This window comes from Copadichromis virginalis, linkage group LG5 (genome assembly GCF_057382275.1).
Source record: "Copadichromis virginalis isolate Kocher_CV1m ecotype Utaka linkage group LG5, C_Virginalis_male_GT1.1, whole genome shotgun sequence".
NCBI classification, from domain to species: domain Eukaryota; kingdom Metazoa; phylum Chordata; class Actinopteri; order Cichliformes; family Cichlidae; genus Copadichromis; species Copadichromis virginalis.
The window spans coordinates 1,400,615-1,416,524 of record NC_140622.1 but is presented as its reverse complement, the minus strand read 5'-3'; the positions used below and the strand labels follow the sequence as shown (position 1 = coordinate 1,416,524).

Sequence of the window (15,910 nt, the reverse complement as noted above, 5' to 3'; positions counted from 1 at the left end):
TTGTCTTCTGCTCCGGGTGAATTTAGTCCGTCCCAGCTGCATGGGTTGCTCCTCGTCAGCAGGTGAGTCCGTTCCCTCCTCTCTCCACTCGAGAGAGGGGAGTCCAGTCGGAACTCCTACGCCCCCTACTGACCGTCGCCCATCTCCAGTCTGCCTGCCAAACTCCCGCATATGGTCGTCTAGACTGATACACATGTTAACCAGGGCACTTAACGATTTAGGAAGCTCTTTAGTGGCCAACTCAAGTTTGACATTCTCATTTAAGCTGTTTAGGAATGCTCCTCGGAGCGCCTTTTCCTCCCAGCCCGTCTCCTCGGCCAGGATCCAAAAGTCCACGGAGAAGTCTGCCACGCTCCGCCGGCCCTGCTTTAAAGTAAACATGCGATGAGCAGCACTGTCAGGGTTAGAGCCTTTGTCAAACACACACCGAAATTTGCTCAAAAAATCACTATATGAGATGGAGGGTTGGGCGCTCAGGGCTGCTTGAGCCCAGAGTAGTGCTTGTCCGGTCATGAGCTCCACCATGAGGATGATCTTGGCAGTATCAGAGGCATAAGCTCGAGTCTGCTGCCTAAAAATCAGAGAGCATTGAGTCAAAAATCCCCGGGTTTTGTCCAACTCTCCACTGACTTTTTCAGGTACAGGTAACGTGTGTTCTCGCTGAGGCGGAGATGGAGGAAGGGGACAGGCCACTGCTACATTTAGAAGCTCCACTGGTTTTTGTGGTGGTGTAGTGGGCTCTGGTGGTTGAACGAGTGCTCTAGGTGTAGCAAGCAACATACCTTACAGTTCAGATACCACCTGTAGTAGCGCGGACTGGTCCTCGGCCACATGCTGCAGCATCTTTTCATGCCGCTCCAACCGTTCAGCTTGAAGCGCGAGCTCGCGCTGGACGGGAGTTGAGTCCGCTGACTCCATTGCTGGCTGGATTGTTCTGTCACGGGTAATGGGGAAGTACGGACTCAGTCGTGGAGCTCAGGATGCAAAGTACACAGTGCGTTTATTTACAGTGCCCAAAAACAGTTTCAAAACATAAAGTGAAGTGCAAAGTCCAACAGTGATCTTCTCCAAACTCCCAGTGGTGCGCAGGTGAGTTTCCAAAGGACCGTCCGACCATGACACTGTGGATGTAAAACAGTAACACACCTCCTGCTCTGTGTGTCTTTAATTGTAAGTAAATGCAATATGTTTTCATTTTAAAATGCAGTGCAAAAAACTTCTGCTCTGACTCTTTTTTTTTTTTAGCAAAAAGCTTTTTTTTGCCTGTTGTTGAAGTTTTCCATTCAAATAAAGCCTGCAGATGAGCGGTGAGTGGTAGCTAACATTCTTTAATCAAACACACAAAGAACAGACAACCAAGCTTGATGAAGTCCCTGCATGACCGCGGGACAGACGGTCAGCAGAGTCTCCCTGAGCCCAGCATGGCTCTCAGTGAAATACCTTCTCCAGGAACAAAAGGCAGTACACAGCTGTTTCACACCTTAAGGTTCACACTCCCTTGCTACCTCCCAGAGTCCTCGAAGACACAAAAGACTCTTCCTGTGGAGTTGTCTGCTTCCCCCAACTTCCTTACTACACCCCCACCATTTGTCTTACTGTATGAGTGTGAGACATGTTAAAATCCAGTGGCACCAAGGTATCATACAATAAAATAATGTGATTAATACATAAGTAAAAGAAATTCCTATACACTCCTTTTTTGCAACTATAACATCTTCTTTCTTTCTTTTTTTTTTTTTTTTCTTTTGGCCTGTCCCGTTTGGCTCTTTTGCATCAGAATTGTTGTCTAAAGGCAAAGAAAGATGCCCAACGGATTTACTTTACCAAATTGACCATCCCAGCCTTGCGGTAATGGTCCATTTGATTCACCTTTTATTGTTTATTTTATTTTCACTTACTGAATACGGGACAAACTTGACTGGGGGAAAGAAGGGGAGAAAGAAAGAGGGAAAGAGAAAGAGCTGAGAAGAGGGACGGGGGAGAAAGGCAAAAAACAAAAACCAACAGAACGGGCAGAGAAAAAAAAAAGAAAGAAAAAAAATGCATATATCAATCACCTGGATCACCTGCTGAGAAAGAAAAAAGAAAACAAGCAGAAGAGAACAAGAGTAATAGAATAAACAACATCACAATGATATATGATATATATATGACAGTAAATACTAAATGTTAAACATTATTGTGCAGCACATAAGATCAACAGAACACAGTGTGCTTTGAGGTAGGAGCCAAAAAGGGTGTAGTTTGTGGGTGTGATCACCCGTGTGTACACCTGTGAGCATGGACGCGCTTGTTTTTTTTAAAAGGTTCCTTCATGTAATGATCTGCTAGAGGGTGTGGGGGGGCCACAGCCCCGTCCTCCAGGGCCTGAAGCAGGTATGGAGGAGATCAAAACTCCAGACATCCAGAGGCCCCCAGAACACAAGAGACCAAGGAAGACCAACAGAGGGGCAGCTGCGCCACTGTCCCAGAAAGAGCTGAGGAGAGTCCCAGATGAGGGCTCACTCAGCAGCCGCGGAGCAGAAGCCGGGGGGAGTTGCAGTGACGCGCCCGTGAGCTCCGCCGGCAGCCAGCCGTGCCTGAGTGACCGAGCCCCAGGCCGAGAGGCCGGGGGCACCCCACCTCCGAAGTGGCCTGAGCGAGCCCCAGGCTCCAGGCCCCGATAAGCGGCCGCCAAGGAGTGAGCCGGTGTGTACCTGGACGCCCATCTATAACATCTTCATAGATTTTTCTTTGTGCACCTGTGTGCAGTCATAGGACAAGAAGGGGCCATCCACAAATTGTTCCCACAAACCTGGGAGCATGAAATTGTCCAGGGGGTTTCTTCCATAGGAACTGAAGGGCACTCTTATGACCAACCACCAAAACCAGACTTTTCCATCAGATGGCCACATGAAGTGCAATTCGACCATATTAGAGCGATTACACCATGCTGTAGGTATTACAGGTACTGCACTGCAGTGGTTTGTATCATATCTATCTAATAGACTCCAGTTTGTGCATGTAAATGGAGAGTCCTCTTCACACACTGAGGTTAATTATGGAGTTCCACAGGGTTCAGTGCTAGGACCAATTCTGTTTACATTATACATGCTTCCCTTAGGCAGCATCATTAGAAGACATAGCATACATTTACACTGCTATGCAGATGACACCCAGCTCTATCTGTCCATGAAGCCAGATAAGACACACCAATTAGTTCAATTCAATTCAATTCAATTTTATTTATATAGCGCCAAATCACAACAAAAGTCGCCTCAAGGCGCTTCATAGATACAGAGAAAAACCCAACAATCATATGACCCCCTATGAGCAGCACTTTGGTGACAGTGGGAAGGAAAAACTCCCTTTCAACAGGAAGAAACCTCCAGCAGACCCAGGCTCAGGGAGGGGCGGGGCCATCTGCTGCAACCGGCTGAGGTGAGAGAAGGAAGACAGGATAAAGACATGCTGTGGAAGAGAGACAGAGGTTAATAACAGATATGATTCAATGCAGAGAGGTCTGTTAACACATAGTGAGTGAGAAAGGTGACTGGAAAGGAAAAACTCAATGCATCATGGGAATCCCCCGGCAGCCGACGTCTATCGCAGCATAACTAAATCAAATCAAATCAAATCAAATCAAATCACTTTTATTGTCACATCACATGTGCAGATACATTGGTACAGCACATGTGAGTGAAATTCTTGTGTGCGAGCTTCACAAGCAACAGAGTTGTGCAAAATACAATAATGTAAACAAGCAAAATACAAGAATGGCTACATCTGAAACTAATAAATATATGTACAATATATAATAGTATATGCATTTCTGGATGTGTAAACTAAATATTTTTCTACGTGTGTGTGTGTGTGTGTGTGTGTGTGTACACATATTTTACAAATTAAATAGAGTAAACAATAAATAAAATATATAAAAGAAAATATACAGAGTGAGACATGTGCAAAACAGTGGCATTACTGTACAGTATGGAGTGCATAATGTTAAAGTTCCAGTAGTGAAGCTGAGGTGTCTATGACGTGTTCAGCAGTCTGATGGCCTGGTGGAAGAAGCTGTCTCTCAGTCTGCTGGTACGGGACCGGATGCTGCAGAACCTCCTTCCTGATGGAAGTAGTCTGAACAGTTTATGGCTGGGGTGACTGGAGTCCTTGATGATCCTCCCCGCTTTCCTCAGGCACCGCTTCCTGTAGATATCTTGGAGGGAGGGAAGCTCACCTCCAATTATCCGTTCAGAGCACCGCACTACTCGCTGGAGAGCTTTGCAGTTGTAGGCGGTGCTGTTGCCATACCAGGTGGTGATGCATCCAGTGAGGATGCTCTCAATGGCACAGCGATAGAAGGTCCTGAGGATGCGGGGGCTCATGCCGAATCTTTTCAGTCTCCTGAGAAAGAAGAGGCGCTGCTGCGCCTTCTTCACTGTTTTGTTTGTGTGTACTGACCACGTAAGATCCTCAGCCAGATGTACACCAAGGAACCGGAAGCTGCTCACTCTCTCCACAGCAGCGCCGTTGATGGTGATGGGGGTGTGTACTTCTCTGCACCTCCGGAAGTCCACTATCAACTCCTTTGTCTTTGCGACGTTGAGGGTGAGATGGTTGTCTTGACACCAGTGGGTCAGGGCGCTGACCTCCTCCCTGTAAGCTGTCTCATCACTGTTGGTGATAAGACCCACCACTGTAGTGTCGTCCGCAAACTTCACAATGATGTTGGAGTTGTGGGAGGATTCAGGGTCACCTGGTCCAGCCCTAACTATATGCTTCAGCAAAAAGGAAAGTTTGAAGCCTAATCTTGAAAGTAGAGATAGTGTCTGTCTCCCGAATCCAAACTGGAAGCTGGTTCCACAGAAGAGGGGCCTGAAAACTGAAGGCTCTGCCTCCCATTCTACTTTTAAATACTCTAGGAACAACAAGTAGGCCTGCAGAGCGAGAGCGAAGTGCTCTAATAGGGTGATATGGTACTACAAGGTCATTAAGATAAGATGGGGCCTGATTATTTAAGACCTTGTATGTGAGGAGCAGGATTTTGTATTAAATTCTGGATTTAACAGGAAGCCAATGAAGGGAGGCCAAAACAGGAGAAATATCCTCTCTCTTTCTAGTCCCTGTCAGGACTCTTGCTGCAGCATTTTGGATTAGCTGAAGGCTTTTCAGTGAGTTTTTTGGACATCCTGATAATAATGAATTACAGTCGTCCAGCCTGGAAGTAATAAATGCATGAACTAGTTTTTCAGCGTCACTCTGAGACAGGATATTTCTAATTTTAGAGATGTTGCACACATGGAAGAACGCAGTCTTACATATTTGTTTAATATGTGCATTGAAGGACACTTCCCCTGCCAGTGGAAGAAACCCCCTCAGACATCGGTGCGTTGGTGGTTCTTTGTGTCCGGGGATGGGCGTCCAGGTACACACCGGCTCACTCCTTGGCGGCCGCTTATCGGGGCCTGGAGCCTGGGGCTCGCTCGGGCCACTTCGGAGGTGGGGTGCCCCCAGCCTCTCGGCCTGGGGCTCGGTCACTCAGGCGCAGCTGGCTGCCGGCGGAGCTCACGGGCGCGTCACTGCAACTCCCCCTGGCTTCTGCTCCGCGGCTGCTGAGTGAGCCCTCATCTGGGACTCTCCTCAGCTCTTTCCAGGACAGTGGCGCAGCTGCCCCTCTGTTGGTCTTCCTTGGTCTCTTGTGTTCTGGGGGCCTCTGGATGTCTGGAGTTTTGATCTCCTCCACACCTGCTTCACGCCCTGGAGGACGGGGCTGTGGCCCCCCCACACCCTCTAGCAGATTATTACATGAAGGAACCTTTTAAAAAAACAAAAAACAAGCGCGTCCATGCTCACAGGTGTACACACGGGTGATCACACCCACAAACTACACCCTTTTTGGCTCCTACCTCAAAGCACACTGTGTTCTGTTGATCTTATGTGCTGCACAGTAATGTTTAATATTTAGTATTTACTGTCATATTCCCATAGATCATTGTGATGTTGTTTATTCTATTACTCTTGTTCTCTTCTGCTTGCTTTCTTTTTTCTTTCTCAGCAGGTGATCCAGGTGATTGATATATGCATTTTTTTTCTCTGCCCGTTCTGTTGGTTTTTGTCTTTTGCCCTTCTCCCCCGTCCCTCTTCTCAGCTGTTTCTCTTTCCCTCTTTCTTTCTCCCCTTCTTTCCCCCAGTCAAGTCTGTCCCGTATTCAGTAAGTGAAAATAAAATAAACAATAAAAGGTGAATCAAATGGACCATTACGGCAAGGCTGGGATGGTCAGTTTGGTAAAGTAAATCCGTTGGGCATCTTTCTTTGCCTTTAGACAACAATTCTGATGCAAAAGAGCCAAACGGGACAGGCCAAAAAAAAAAAAAAAAAAAAAAGAGATGTTGCACAAATGGAAGAACGCAGTCTTACATATTTGTTTAATATGTGCGTTGAAGGACATGTCCTGGTCAAAAATGACTCCAAGGTTCCTCACAGCGTTACTGGAGGCCAAGGTAATGCCATCCAGAGTAAGAATCTGGTTAGATACCATATTTCTAATCTTTTCAGGGCCGAGTACAACAACCTCAGTTTGATCTGAATTAAGAAGCAAAAAGTTAGCGGCCATCCAGGTCTTTATGTCTTTAAGACATTCCTGCAGTTTAACTAATTGGTGTGTGTTATCTGGCTTCATGGACAGATAGAGCTGGGTGTCATCAGCATAGCAGTGAAAATGTATGCTATGTCTTCTAATGATGCTGCCTAAGGGAAGCATGTATAATGTAAACAGAATTGGTCCTAGCACTGAACCCTGTGGAACTCCATAATTAACCTCAGTGTGTGAAGAGGACTCTCCATTTACATGAACAAATTGGAGTCTATTAGATAGATATGATACAAACCACTGCAGCACAGTACCTGTAATACCTACAGCATGTTCTAATCGCTCTAATAGGATATTATGGTCGACAGTATCGAACGCTGCACTGAGGTCTAGCAGGACAAGCACAGAGATGAGTCCACTGTCAGAGGCCATAAGAAGATCATTTGTAACCTTCACTAAAGCTGTTTCTGTGCTGTGATGAGCTCTGAAACCTGACTGAAACTCTTCAAATAAACCATTCCTCTGCAGATGATCTGTTAGCTGTTTGACAACTACTCTTTCAAGGATTTTTGATATGAAAGGAAGGTTGGAGATTGGCCTATAATTACCTAAGACTGCTGGGTCTAGAGATGGCTTTTTGAGTAAAGGTTTAACTACAGCTAGCTTGAAGGCCTGTGGTACATAGCTGATTATTAGAGATAGGTTGATCATATTTGAGATTGAAGCATTAATTAATGGCAGGACTTCTTTGAGCAGTTTTGTAGGAATGGGGTCTAAAAGACACGTTGATGGTTTGGAGGAAGTAATTATTGAAGTTAACTCAGAAAGATCAATTGGAGAAAAAGAGTCTAACTTAACATCAATGGTACTAAGAGTAGCTGTAGATAATATTACATCTGTGGGATGATTATTGGTCATTTTTTCTCTAATGATAAAAATTTTATTTGTGAAGAAGTTCATGAAGTCATTACTAGTTAACGTTAAAGGGATGGTTGGCTCAACAGAGCTCTGACTTTTTGTCAGCCTGGCTACAGTGCTGAAGAGAAACCTGGGGTTGTTCTTATTTTCTTCAATCAGTGATGAATAGTAAGATGTTCTGGCTTTGTGGAGGGCTTTCTTATAAAGCAGCATCTGCTTTAGGCTACGTGTTTGAGAATTATACCACGGAGTCAGGTACTTCTGATTAGAGACCTGGTACAGGGCATTGAAGATGATAACAGTGGGTGGATTATATTCTTAAACTTAGTTACAGCGCTTTCAGAAAGACATCTACTGTGATAAAGTCTACTCTCCACCGCTGTGTAATCAATTATTGTAAATGTAAATGTTATCAGGAAATGATCAGACAGGAGAGGGTTTTCAGGAAACACTGTTAAATGTTCAGTTTCTATGCCATATGTTAAAACAAGATCTAGAGTGTGATTAAAGTGGTGGGTGGGTTCTTTTACATTTTGAGAGAAGCCAATTGAGTCTAATAACAGATTAAATGCCATGTTGAGGCTGTCATTTTTAGCATCTACGTGGATGTTAAAATCACCCACAATAATGATTTTATCTGAGCTCAGAACTAAATTAGATATAAAGTCTGAGAAATCAGACAGAAACTCTGTGTAAGGCCCGGGTGGACGATAGATGATAACAAGTAAGACTGGTTTCTGAGTTTCACAGCTGGGGTGGACGAGGCGAAGCATCAGGCTTTCAAATGAATTAAAAGTCTGTCTTGGTCTTTCATTAATTAATAGGCTTGTGTGAAAAAGTTGCTGCCACACTGCCCCCCGGCCTGTGCTTTGAGATTTCTGGTAGTTAGAATGACTCGGGGGTGTTGATTCATTTAAACTAACATAATCATCCTGCTGCAACCAGGTTTCTGTAAGGCGGAGTAAATCAATTTGTTGATCAATTATTAAGTCATGTAATAACAGAGACTTGGAGGAGAGAGACCTAATATTTAATAATCCACATTTCACTGTTTTACTCTTTGGTTCAGATGTGGATACTGTATTGCTCTTTCTTTGTAATTGTTTATGTTTAAGTTGTTTGTTGCTGGTTTTTAGTTTGTTTTTTGTCTTTTTGGAAGCTGACACAGTCTCTATGGAGATGGGTTTTTGGGGGGTTAGCAGGAGGAGAGAAGCTGCAGAGAGGCGTGTAGGACTGCAACTCTGCTTCCTGGTCCCAACTCTGGATAGTCATATTTTGGGGGGTTTAATAAATTTGTCCATATTTCTAGAAATGAGAGCTGCTCCATCCAAAGTGGGATGGATGCTGTCTCTCCTAACAAGACCAGGTTTCCTCCAGAAGGTTTGCCAATTATCTATGAAGCCCACATCGTTTCTGGGACACCACTCAGACAGTCTGCAATTTAAGGAGAACATGTGGCTAAACATGTCACTCCTGATCTGATTGGGGAGGGGACCAGAGAAAACTATAGAGTCCGACACTGTTTTGGCAAAGTTGCACACCGATTCAATATTGATTTTAGTGACCTCCGATTGGCGTAACCGGGTGTCATTACTGCCGACGTGAATTATGATTTTACTGAATTTACGTTTACCCTTAGCCAGCAGTTTTAAATTTCCTTCAATGTCGCCTGCTCTGGCCCCTGGGAGACAATTGACTATGGTTGCCGGTGTCTCTAGCTTCACATGTCTGAGAACAGAATCACCAATTACCAGAGTTTGACCCCCGGCGGGTGTGTCGCCGAGTGGGGAAAAACGGTTAGACACATGAACGGGTTGGTGGTGTACCTGGGGCTTCTGTTCAGGACTATGCTTCCTCCTCACCGTCACCCAGCCGCCCTCTTTCCCCAGCTGCTTGGGGTCTGCCGGGGAACAGCTAGCGGGGCCTATGCTATCTTCGGCTGCACCAGCTACAGGGGCCTGGTTAGCTACGGGTGAATGAAGGGTGCGAAGCCGAGTTTCCAATTCAGTAATCCTGGCCAAATGTAGCAAATATGCTACATTTGTTACAGATATCATTACTGCTAAAGGAGGCCGAGGAGTAACTAAACATCTGACACAATGAGCAAGAAAGTGCAGGAGGGACAGGTGAAGTAGCCATGGTGCTAACGAGTCGGCTACGAGCTAAGCTAAGCTAGCGAAACAGTACAGAGACAGTGAGTGAATACTTTGGCTATAAATTAGGTAGTGAGTACACAGAAAGTGTGCTTCGGATGAAGCATGTGAAGATTATACTATGAAAGAAGAATGTATTTAAAAGTTGTTAATTAAATTGCTAAGCAAATAAGCTACTCAGAAACACCACTGTGTTTGAGCAGGAACAGGAAGTGATACTCTACCGGAGAGCGAGCAAACACCAAGTGACAGCGCCAATTAGTTAAACTGCAGGAATGTCTTAAAGACATAAAGACCTGGATGGCCGCTAACTTTCTGCTTCTTAATTCAGATCAAACTGAGGTTATTGTACTCGGCCCTGAAAAGATTAGAAATATGGTATCTAACCAGATTCTTACTCTGGATGGCATTACCTTGGCCTCCAGTAACGCTGTGAGGAACCTTGGAGTCATTTTTGACCAGGACATGTCCTTCAATGCACATATTAAACAAATATGTAAGACTGCGTTCTTCCATTTGTGCAACATCTCTAAAGTTAGAAATATCCTGTCTCAGAGTGATGCTGAAAAACTAGTTCATGCATTTATTACTTCCAGGCTGGACGACTGTAATTCATTATTATCAGGATGTCCAAAAACTCGCTGAAAAGCCTTCAGCTAATCCAAAATGCTGCAGCAAGAGTCCTGACAGGGACTAGAAAGAGAGAGGATATTTCTCCTGTTTTGGCTTCCTGTTAAATATAGAATTCAAAATCCTGCTCGTCACATACAAGGTCTTAAATAATCAGGCCCCATCTTATCTTAATGACCTTGTAGTACCATATCACCCTATTAGAGCACTTCGCTCTCGCTCTGCAGGCCTACTTGTTGTTCCTAGAGTATTTAAAAGTAGAATGGGAGGCAGAGCCTTCAGTTTTCAGGCCCCTCTTCTGTGGAACCAGCTTCCAGTTTGGATTCAGGAGACAGACACTATCTCTACTTTCAAGATTAGGCTTCAAACTTTCCTTTTTGCTAAAGCATATAGTTAGGGCTGGACCAGGTGACCCTGAATCCTCCCTTAGTTATGCTGCAATAGACGTAGGCTGCCGGGGATTCCCATGATGCATTGAGTTTTTCCTTTCCAGTCACCTTTCTCACTCACTATGTGTTAACAGACCTCTCTGCATTGAATCATATCTGTTATTAACCTCTGTCTCTCTTCCACAGCATGTCTTTATCCTGTCTTCCTTCTGTCTCCCCAACCGGTCACAGCAGATGGCCCCGCCCCTCCCTGAGCCTGGTTCTGCTGGAGGTTTCTTCCTGTTAAAAGGGAGTTTTTCCTTCCCACTGTCACCAAAGTGCTGCTCATAGGGGGTCATATGATTGTTGGGTTTTTCTCTGTATCTATGAAGCGCCTTGAGGGGACTTTTGTTGTGATTTGGCGCTATATAAATAAAATTGAATTGAATTGAATTATACCCCAGGTCTAGGTACCCTTGCCCCTGGAGGGGGAAACTGCACCATTTGGTCACAAATTGGTCGCACTCTAGAGCCCTGCCCCTGCGCCTTTCATGGACCTTTTTGTTTGTTTAATTTTGAACTGTTTCCTTGGCCTCAGTGCTGTTCTAGACACTCTGTTTTGGACTCTTGTTCCCCATTTTTTAAGTCTGGCTCCTTGTTTTTAGTTTGTTTTGGTCTGCTTCTCTGTGTTATGTTTCCTGTTTTACTTTGATGGTCCATGTCTTATGTTAATGTGTCTGGTTTTGCTTTCCCTGGCTCGTTAGGCCTGATTTGTCTTTGCTGTGCTTCCCTCCTTTCTCTCATTCCCTGATTGCTCCCTCTGTGTATTTAAGCCCTGTGTTTTCATTGGTCTGTGTCGCCATCTACAATCATCCCACGCTGTGTGTTCTGCCTGTGTAATTTTATTTTGTGTTTTTGTGGTTTTGTTATGTTTCGCCATCCAGCAATAAAAGCTGAGTTTTGAATGCAGTTTTTGCCTGCCGTGAGTCTGCACTTTGGGCCCACCATTCCCACCTGCATACAGCCGACACATGACACGTATGGGATTAAAGCGCAGATCAACAGTCCGCTGGGGCCACTGAGGGTGAGCGTGACCCCGCAACTTGAGGCACTTTATCCAGGTAAGCTGAGCCCGCTTTGGGGGATCTAAAAGATTTTTCCTGACCATTCAGCTTGATACTGGGGCTAGTCGGGTACATCATCGCGAAGGGGATACCCATCTCCCTGTTAGAATCCCTGGCGTTTCTTCAGGACTGCGGCGGAGAAGTCCTCAAATATCACATCCACACTACCGTCGACCACCTGCCAAGCCATCTGAGAGGTCTTGTCTACGCCATCGACCACCAGCCAAGCCACCCGAGGGCCTTCGTGCAGGCCCACGCCGCCATCGACCGCCAGCCAAGCTGCCCGACAGGTCTCGTCCATGCCCATGTCGCCGCCAGCCAAGCTGCCCAACAGGTCTCGTCCACATCACCGCCAGCCACAAGCCAAGCCGCCCCAGTGTGTTAATTTTGCTTCAGTTTGCCTTGCCCTTTGTTTGTACCTTTTTTACCAGTCATATTAAACTTTTTGTTAACATTTCAAGTTCTGTTCCCTGTTCCTTGGAGTCTGCGTTTTGGGTCCTTTTGTCAACCCCTACAGTCTGCCCTCGTCAGACTGTGACAGAAACACAGGTAACAACACTTGGTTACTTAAATTATACAAGAAATTCACTAAAAATGGCAAAAACAGTTATCTAATTTGAAGATCTCCACTCAAATTCAGTAAGCCGCTGGAGGAAAGTTGTGACATGAGGGTTAATTGCTTCACAGCGGTCCCAGTATTTCTGCTTGTCCCAACCTTGGAGGTACATTTTGTTCCCTCTTCAGGGTTTATCCTTACAAAAAACCTTGCACACGCTGACTCCTGGTATTTAAGGTTCAATACATAGAATGAACCAAAGAAGACTGACATCGCATCAGCAAAGGTGTTCTCTTTGTCCAGCTCAACAATTACACGCCCCTCTGCACTCACCATCCAGCAGGTGGCGGTCATTGAACTTTGTCCTTAAATGTATAGGGGCAACATGTTGTCATTATGCAACATAAAATAATTTCAATACTTCACTTCTTCACACTGTCTAGATAGTCATAAAGCAAAGTATACAGTTAATTATTAACAGCGATGGGCAGTAACGCGTTACTGTAATCTGATTACTTTTTTCAGGTAACGAGTAAAGTAAGGGATTACTATTGCAAAAACTGTAATTAGATTACCATTACTTTCCCGTAGGAACGCTGCATTACTACGTTACTAAAACTGTGATTTTGCGAGAATGTCTCATGACAGTGACGTAAGCGAGTGCGACGTTCGTGACAACAGCTGTGTGCAGATCAACAATGGATCAAATATCGAGTGCGGGAGAGAGTATGAGCGTGCAGCGTTTAAAGCGTGGAAGCACTGACCTTACTCTGAATTTGATTCCATAAAAACTGACAAAAACATTAGTGTCCGTTGTGCGTGGGAAGAAAACTTCTTTTTACAGCGAAAAAACCCTAAACTTCCAAGCAAGCACCGAGTAGCTACGACGTAATGGGAAACTCACAGAGAAACTTGTGGATTCTTCCACTGACCGCTGCACACCTGCACCAGGGTAAACCTCCGCCTGCCCCACTCCTGCTTTACAGGTAAAAATAGAGCAACAGGACCGCTAGTCTTTGATGTTATTTATTTTCTGCTGTGTTTTACTTGCATCTATTTGAAAGACTGAGTGTAAACACAAAAATATATATTTATTTTATGTGCTGGAATGTGTAGAAAATAAGTTTAAATGTTAAACAAATTTCTTCCAGGTTGTAAATCGTGTTTTTAAAAAGTAACTAAGTAATTAATTACTTTGAAAATAAGTAATGAGTAAAGTAACGGGCTTACTTTTTTGGGGAAGTAATCGGTAATTAGTTACTGATTACTTTTTTCAAGTAACTTGACCAACACTGATTATTAATGGCCTTATGTACACAAGTCCATTTTAACATATTATAATTGTACATAATTGGGAATTATTCTGCACATTAAACACACCTAACAAAGAGTCAGCCCAGTTAAATTACCGGAGATGAATCAACTGTATGGTTATTTTGGAGTTTATAGTTTGTGCTGCTGTTAAACTTTACAGAATTGACTTCAGTATTTCTGCTGTTGGTGTAGCTAGACTACCATGTTGATCAGTAATATGTAATGTGAAATTTGATATTGTTACTTTGCTGGATTCACTGAGACACTTGTCCAACAACCTTGGTTTATAAAGGAAATTTGAGCTAACAAAACAGAGACTGGATACCTGTGTCCATGAAAAGCTCCTGTGCCAAACAGAAATTCTAATATGGTCTAATCAGCTCTATTTCATGAATGACTTCTTACCAAGCATAATCAGCCTTGGGGTGATGGGCAGGTTGCTCTCTGCTTCAAGGGACATCCTGGTAGAAGTTTCCTGCCAGATAAAGGACCAGGACATTTTATGTAACAAATAAAAAAAATATAACAGGACAGCAAGCAACAGCATTAATCATAGAGCTGTATGAAAGAAGCTTACATCTGCTAAGACAAAGAGGGAGTCTTCATCTTCCTTGTAATACTTCATCATGAGAAGTATGGCTGCTGTGCCAACCTTGTTGTTGGTCAAAACTCCCTCACTTTCTATCTGCTGGATGAGTGTCCTTATACCAAGCTTGCATTACTGTTGGGACTGCAGTCTTCCTCATTCCTGGTTCTCTTTGTTTGACGAAGTCTATGTGTTGTATTATCTCGATTAACATGTTCAACTCTAGATTTAATGCTTCTTAGTAGTGAATAATGTCCACAACCCAGTCTTTCTCCCTTTTCAGTAAAATCTGCAGATGTTTGAGGGTATCTGTTTACAATGATCTTAGCAACCTCTTCACAAGACGCACGTTTAGGGTTTCTGCAGTTAACTTGCATGGCCTCCACAACAATTCTAACCATACTTCTGTCCTCTCGATGACCTCTGTCTCCTCTTGTGACTGTATGCGACAGTTGGAGTGGAAATCTTTCCCAAGCTCCAGAGTAATCGTGTCATTCAAATTCTTTGGTCTGCCATCTAAAAAAAAAAGAGAGAGAGAGATCATTGGAAAAGCAACTTTATATGGCTATTTCAACAAATATGTCCTCACTAAAAGATGAACCCTGCAATTAGGATTGAGTACTAACAGAAAGGCAGTTTTGGGGACCTTGTCTGAAGATGAAAAGCAATCCCAGGACTGCAAAAGAACTACAAACTGTAGTTGAAAAATACATCGTAAAATACTGTATATTTTACAGTTTGTCACAATTCCTGCGGTACTTTCCTGTTTCATTTTGTCGTGGGTCAGGACTGTTTGGTTTTGTTTGACAGCTACGTTCTGTTGTTCCAGGCGGCAGCGTTACGGTTGCCATGGTTACAGGGCGACTGTCATGATCCTGGGTCGTTGACCCAGCATTTTGTGTTTCTTTTTGGGTTCATCTTGTGTTTGGTGTTTATTCTGATTCTGTATTAATTCTTTGGGTTGGTTGTCGTGTTTATTATCCCTACCTGTGTCTCCCCTCTGTGCTCCGTTCAGGTCCCTGTGTTTTTGTTGCAAAACAGTCTGGGTGTTTCCGGTTTTACTTTGTAGGTCTGCCTCTCATCATGTCCATTAGTATCAGCTGTGTCCACCCCTGCATGTCATCTCCTCATTACCTAGTGTGTATTTATAGTGTGTGTTGGCTTCTGTTCATCGTCGGATCGTCTGTGTTTCTCGGTGTAACTACGTCTCTCTGCATTCTCCGCTCCCCGTTTCATGCTTAGGTTTGTTATTTAGTTTTCCCAGTCTAGGTTTTTTCAGTCATTCGTCTTGTCTCACTACCTGTTCAGTCGCTCCACTTCTGCAAATAAAACTTCATTCTCATCACCAGTCAACTGCCTGCATTTTGGGTCCTTTTCCTCCTACACCACACGGCTCACGCCACCAGCCGTGACAGCACGATCCGACCATACTATGGACCCCGCAGGCTCCGCCCGTGCGGAAGATATTCTCCGCGTACAGTGTCTGATGAGCCGAATAACCCGCGCCACGGACCCACGGACAATTTCTGTTGGACTAAACGCTATTAAGGCGATCGTCGAAGCTTTCCTGCTATGGAGATTTCATGGGAGAATTAAGCCGAGGCCAGGAGGCGTGGCGGGCTCGGGAGCGGTCAGAGCGCGTCGATGGAGATCTCTGCAACGCAGCAGCAGACTTTACCGCGGAGAGCTGTT

The 15,910-nt window shown here is 44.5% G+C and overlaps 2 pseudogenes; both read right to left on the bottom strand.

The window, feature by feature from the left end:
* Nucleotides 1–8,515: 8,515 nt before the first annotated feature.
* LOC146708707 (uncharacterized) lies at nucleotides 8,516–9,734 on the bottom strand (annotated as a pseudogene).
* Nucleotides 9,735–12,373: 2,639 nt separating this feature from the next.
* LOC146708706 (uncharacterized) lies at nucleotides 12,374–14,619 on the bottom strand (annotated as a pseudogene).
* Between the last annotated feature and the right edge of the window lie 1,291 nt (nucleotides 14,620–15,910).